This window comes from Lissotriton helveticus, chromosome 7, assembly GCF_964261635.1.
Source record: "Lissotriton helveticus chromosome 7, aLisHel1.1, whole genome shotgun sequence".
NCBI lineage: Eukaryota > Metazoa > Chordata > Amphibia > Caudata > Salamandridae > Lissotriton > Lissotriton helveticus.
Window position 1 is genome coordinate 637644309 of NC_136068.1, and position 7357 is coordinate 637651665.

Genomic DNA, 7357 nt, shown 5'->3' on the forward strand with positions numbered 1-7357 from the left:
CATTGTGCTCCAGAGTAGGGGAAAGGACAGGAATGCACTGTATCTTGTAGATTAGAGGGTCAAGATCACCTTCTACTGGGACAGGATTTCCTGTTAAGGGAACCCTCCCACTTGTTCCATGCAGGTTTGTTGGAGGTTTACAGAGTAAATCACACGCATCAAGATCTCACAGTGGCGTGAATCTGTTGCTTAATGATATGGCAGGATTCGTTTGAACAGAGCAAGGGTAGGGAGATGACTGAAAATAGGAAGGCACAGTATATTTAACAAGGGGACCCGATCAAGTAGCTTTGGCCCACGGGTAATTACTTATTTTAAAGAACATAGGTCGTTAGCCTAACAATTGATAATGAAAACATTTTCGCATAGACTTCAATGACAACTATGGATAGTCTTCCAATGCCCAGCCGGACAAAGGATTATTTATTAAGACAAATGCAAAAAGAATAAACAAGAGTAAGAGCACCAAAGAGATGAAGCAAGGGCACAATCCTGTACCAAGCGTGAGAGAAGGAAAATGAGAAGAAAACAAAGTATCAGGCAAATACGTTGGAGCAAGTGGTGGCTTACAATACAATGCAAGCTTCAGTAAGCTCTACCCAGCAGTTACCACAAAACAATTTACACAATGGATAAATTGCGGTACTGTTTGACAGTACCGCAATTTAGCCATTGTGTCTATGCGAAAATGTTTTCATTATCAATTGTTAGGCTAAGGACTTATGTTCTTTAAAATATGAAAATAGGAAGGGGAAAGGAAATTAAAGGCCTTCGCCCTTGTGTATGCTGGTGTAATAGTGCTAGAGGGTTTGTAAAAAAAATCCAAATGGTAGTGCAACGATCTCGGTGTCAAACAATTGGGTGCTGGGCAGTGTTCTCAGCAATTCACCCACCAAATGCCGACTGAAGGGTCACCTTCCTCCACATAAACAGTCAATGGCCTTTTGTTATTTCTATGTGTGCTACACAACGTTTCTCCTCCTTGTGCCTGTTTAAGACCATATTTTCCCTGGTCTTAATTTTGGTGCTGCCCCATATTTACGCTGCCCTTGTAAATATGGGGCCGTGTCAAAATCCCTGGGTGTGGCGGTGGAAAGCCCACCACAACATCCATTGCCTGCCCCTTTCACACTAAGTATAGCGTGAAAGCCTTATTTACAAGGCAGCATTAAGCCACGTTAAGTGCCTTAACGCTGCCTTGTAAATAGGGCGATGCCCATATAGCCACTGGAACGTCACTGAAGGTGACTTTCCTGTGGCGATAGGGGCTTGTAAATATGCCCCATCATGTCTACTCCTGCATTGGATAACAAAGAGGATATTGAAAAGGAATCTATACACAGAGGATGTGATATTAACAAAGGAGCTGATTAAAGAATGGGCAGGTTTTGACTCCCTAAGGAAACTTAGTGAGTATGAAAAGGGGGTCTTACATTTTGGTGTTACACACACTTAAGTTAGAACTACAATAAAGGCTAGTAATAAATGGAAAAAAGCAGGCCCAGTTGGGCTTCAAGTGAAAATATACAATGCATTGGAGGACACAGTATTGGGGGAATATTTCACAAAGTTAATGCACTGACATGGAATGAAGCTACAGTTACCTCTCTTCTTAAACTAGGGAAAAATCCAGTGTACTAGGAAACATATAGACCTATATCACTTCTAAATAGCGATTATAAAGTTCTTGCTAAGGTGCTAGCTGGGCGGTTGAATCAGATAGGAGGAACCCTGCTCAATGAGGATCAAAATGGATTCTTTAGGGGTAGAATCCTTCATTAACTAATGCATGCCCTTCTTGGTTCAATCAACCTGGCCACCACATTTATGGTTCCACTAGCCATACTAATATTAGATGCATCCAAAGCCTTTGATAAGGTAAATTGGAAACACCTGCAAAGAGTGTTGAAGCAGTGCAATTTGGGAGAGATCTTCTGCAGAGTGGTACATCTGATATAGCAAGCTCCAAATGTCTTAATATTGGTAAACAGTAATTTGACTTCCTATTTTCAAATAACTAGAGGTACAAGACAAGGATGTCCACTCTCTCCACTCCTTTTCAATTTATATTTTGAGCCCTGGGCATGCAGGATTAGGCAAGAGTCTGCACGTTTGACTTTTACCTGTAATGGATGAGCTATAAGAGTCTCCCTATTTGCAGATGACCTCATAATCTATACTTGATCTATACTTCTGACATACATACTCCTCTCCCAGCCATTGACCAGCTGACAACAAAGTTTTGAAAGTGTCAAGATACTCAGTGAACACTTCAAAAACTGAGATAATGACCTGAAATTTGTCAAAGGATGATTTCAGTGTAGAAATGAGATGAAGTATTTAGGTTTGAAAATTACACTAGACCCAAGTAAGATCTCGGAGGTAAACTTCACAAAAGCCAAGGTGGAGGTGAACAAACTGATGGAGAGCTAGGTCCACCTCCTGTTGACTATTTTTGATAGTGTTCATTTGGTAAAAAGGATAATCTTGCCTAAATTCACTTTCCTCTTTAATACAATTCTGCTACTTTTTTTTAGAAAGATTGGTTAGAGAAGCTACAGGATATCATCAGCATCTTTTTATGGGCTCACAAGGAAGCAAGGATTTCCTGGAAAAAGCTTAATAGAAAGCGTGATAAGTGGGGTTTGACACTACCAGATATACAATTCTATGCCTGGGCATTCCAGTTTAAAAAAAAAAGATTCTCAACGATTAAGATGGCTTAGAGATTGGAATACTCTGAGACCTAAACTGAAAGATGTTAGTGGTGGGGAAACCCATTTCTTGTATATGTTTGGTGACACTACATACTACAAGAAGGTAAGGCTAAAGGTGTTACAATCAATGGCTGTCCTGTGGGCACATCTAAGTAAGACCACAAGATTTGCACATTACAATAGTGCAAAAACAACAATTGATGGACAGAATGCAGAACAATGTCATACATTCACCCCAGTACAGAGATCTGGGCCTAAATCCATCGTTTTTTTGCACTCCACACCACCCCAGGTCAGACATGGCCATATGCAAATCAGCCTTGACCCTGTGCCTCATGGGAACAGTCCAACCCGAACTGCCAAGCCATGTCTTTCCTGGACCGGAATCAAGCATCCAAGGACCGGTTTCTGGCTATCAGCCGTCATCAGCCTGGATAGCTTGACTCCAGTGGTGTGGAGAGCATGGGACTCACGTCTGAGCACACCCATCCCACTCGGGGTGACAAATGCAAAAACAACAATTGATGGACAGAATGCAGAACAATATCATATATTCACCCCAGTACAGAGATCTGGGCCTAAATCCATCGTTTTTTTGCACTCCACACCACCCCAGGTCAGACATGGCCATATGCAAATCAGCCTTGACCCTGTGCCTCATGGGAACAGTCCAGCCCGAACTGCCAAGCCATGTCTTTCCTGGACCGGAATCAAGCATCCAAAGACCAGTTTCTGGCTATCAGCCGTCATCAGCCTGGATAGCTTGACTCCAGTGGTGTGGAGAGCATGGGACTCACGTCTGAGCATACCCATCCCACTCGGGGTGACAAATGCAAAAACAACAATTGATGGACAGAATGCAGAACAATGTCATACATTCACCCCAGTACAGAGATCTGGGCCTAAATCCATCGTTTTTTTGCACTCCACACCACCCCAGGTCAGACATGGCCATATGCAAATCAGCCTTGACCCTGTGCCTCATGGGAACAGTTCAGCCCGAACTGCCAAGCCATGTCTTTCCTGGACCGGAATCAAGCATCCAAGGACCGGTTTCTGGCTATCAGCCGTCATCAGCCTGGATAGCTTGACTCCAGTGGTGTGGAGAGCATGGGACTCACGTCAGAGCATACCCATCCCACTCGGGGTGACAAATGCAAAAACAATAATTGATGGACAGAATGCAGAACAATGTCATACATTCACCCCAGTACAGAGATCTGGGCCTAAATCCATTGTTTTTTTGCACTCCACACCATCCCAGGTCAGACATGGCCATATGCAAATCAGCCTTGACCCTGTGCCTCATGGGAACTGTCCAGCCCGAACTGCCAAGCCATGTCTTCCTAAAACTCCCTCCTTCATATTTACCGATTCATAAATACCGAATCGGTAAAATTCGGTATTTATGAATCGGTAAATACGCTTTTCCTACATCTGGCCCCTAGACTCTCTGTATAGCAAGGGTGATCCCGAACAGATATCTGCTATTAGGATGAATGGGAATACTAAAGAATGCAATATTCAAGTCTATGGCAGTAAAGAATTTAGCAGAAGGAATCCTCGTCAAGATAGTCGTAATGTCAGGGACCACCGGAAACTAGGGAATCACTATTTTCTTAATTTTATGCAAATCAATCACAAAAAGATAAACATCTTCATGATACTCAGAGGGACCCAAAGGCGTCTTTTTATGAATGGGAAGAATAGGCCTATTGCAAACATTGTCAGTCATCTCCTCAACCACTTCTATCACAATCAAATCCTGCAAATCTTTATCAAAGCTCGCTCACCTGCCTGCAGTATCTTATATTGAGGAATACGAGGTAAAATAGCACCTTCCTTAACACAAATCGAAACAGGCGATATCTGCAACAAACCCATATCTGTGTCGCCCGTTGCCCACAGTGTGGGTGGTACGTCTTTCAATTCAGCAGGGAGGCATGCATCTTTAGATAGACACTGCTTAAATCCCACCACAACAGGTCCCATCGTCATATAGACGTAGCATGACATTTCTTCAACAAGTCCAAACCCATCAAATTCTCTCCGCAATTGGACGTCAACAAAAATGGCAAATCCACAGTGAAAGGAACAATAGTCAACACAATAGGTTTTGAAATGGGGCTCGCAATCGGTACACCAGAAAATCCTACAGAAACATTATTATGGCCAGACAGTCGCCCCAGGGAGGAAGGAACGAGAAATAGAGCTGATGTACATCCGCACTAACATACAGACTTCGCTGTTCTTCAGGTATCAAAACTGGTCCCTCACCCTGTCCCCGGCTGTCCTAGCTGTAAGACATCCCGGTCACCTTATCCGTATTGTATTCATCATGATAATACAGTTTGCCCGAGGGTCATCAAATAGTTCTGATCACTACAACCCTGCGATGTCCCATCTGTCTGAGCCCTGTCCTGGCCACCATCTCCACGACCCCATCCACGAGACCCCCGCCCTCTTGGAACCGCCACGTTCTGCAAAAGTACAGGACACTCGCTGTGCCAGTGTCCCTTCTCCTTACAATATGCACACTGGTTTGGTCCTACAGGCGTAGCATTCCTGCTAGTGCGCGGGAGCTGTCTGGCCATACCACCACGTCCTCTACCATTTACCATGGAAGCCTGCTGCAACAACACCTTTGTCTTCAAATTTGTCTGCTTCTCCTCCGCCTTCTCCTTCTCCTCATTGTCCCTGTGCTCATAATACTGCGGCATATTCAAGATAACAGAAGGAGAAGTTATGGAGCAGATACTCTCGGAAGCCTGTAATCGAGTCACAATCCCAGGGAGCAAATTTGAAACAAATCCATTAACAAACAAACGCACACAACACCTTCGATCGACAAGTCCTGCCTACTATAATCTAGAAACACACCTTCAAACTGAGTGAAAAAATCAGACACACTCTCATCTTTCTTCTGACGACAAGACGAAAGCTTGACCCAATCAACCGGGCAGGATAAGAGAATGCATGTACATAATGATACGACCGGGTAGAGGCAGTATCTCTGCTTTAAGCTTCTCACCAGGCTTCCTTTCCTGATCCCATACCTTAATTTGATCACAGGTACCACCCAATTCTGGAACATGATCCTGTGTGTGTACTTGTCTCCAAATATCAACCTGGACCAACAAACCAAAGAATATATCAATATCCGCAAGCATCATTACTGTCGAAGAAGCTGCCTCAGTCAATTCTTTATAACATGCAGTAGGATTTTTCCTAAGGTCAGGTAGCTGAGCTTTAAGGGACAAAATTCACTCCTTTTCCATTGAGTATAAACCCACTGTTCTTGGAAACGGATCGCTACCCCATATCTAGTAACAACATCATGCTGATCCCATACCTCTGGTATTTCAGGGTGATATTTGGGGTGGACCTCCCTCATCAGAAACTGAGATACTGTTGTCAGGCTCTTCCCAAGCAGCCTACCCCAATAATCAACCAGCGTCACAACATTATCAAAAACTTGACCAGGCACCACATCAGCAACGTAAACACGATCCTTAATATCATAGATAATCTGTTGTGCTGTATCATTGAAACACTGCTCCTAAAGTCAAATCAGAGTAGCCGACATGTGCTTAAGTGTATGCTGTTGGACAAAAGGCTCATAATCTTTCATCACATTCCATACTTCCTCCACACCATAAAGGGGGTTGCGAGCCTACTGCACTGCCTGATTAGTCACTACCTGTTTCTCTGCTTCTCCCATATGAAATCGCACCAACGTTCGCCCCAGGCGTTCCTTAAATTTCATCCAGTCTCTATCCTCAGGGCCACGTACTGGAGCCCCAATACTCTAGTATCGGGGAATGGAGGAACACCGTGGAACTGATAACAGAGGCAGTGGCCATTAACTTTGCCAGTTGGCTGGGTCGTGCGTATAAGAGCTGGTGAAAGGGATGCCGAAGCAATAGGCGTTGCAGGAATGCTAACAGTCGTAGTTGCCACGGACGGCGAAGAAAAAGAAAGGACAGGAGGTGCTGTGACCAAGGCAGTCTGATCAACAATAACAGAAGCAGAAACAGCAGAGACAGAAGAACCTGGCAGCTAGGCCTGTGGGGGAAGAGCGGGATATACCCTCTGTGGGGCATACAGAGGTGGGGGTCGAGCATCAAGCAATTCTTCCACAAAAGCATAATTTTCTTCTCGAGCTATATAAGATTTATCAATAATCTGTCGAAACCTCCTATCTTCACATTCAATTGCTATCTCCTGCTTCTTATATTATGCGCTACAGCTTTCAGAGTCAATGTTTGCATTCTCCCCTTCCGGGCCTCTTTCTCTGCTTTCATTCAACTCTGTTTATCCTCTTTTTGCCATGATCTGAGGGAATCAAACATAGACTGCCTACGTCTCCTTGCAAACAACATTTCCAGTAAGATCCCAATTTTTTGTTCATCAAAGGTGCCCGTCAAAGGCCACTGTAACTCAAAATTGTCCCTCGAATATTTGTGCCATAACGTACTAAACATAAAAGGGACAATGCCATGTTTTACATATAAATCAAAATTTGGAGTGCCTTCCAGAAGCGCTGGCTGACTTTTTTCCAGTCGAGCATCAGCAGAAGAACAACGACAACAAGAAACTAAAAAGCGACTGACCTCTGGCATTTTTCAAAAGTAAGCCAA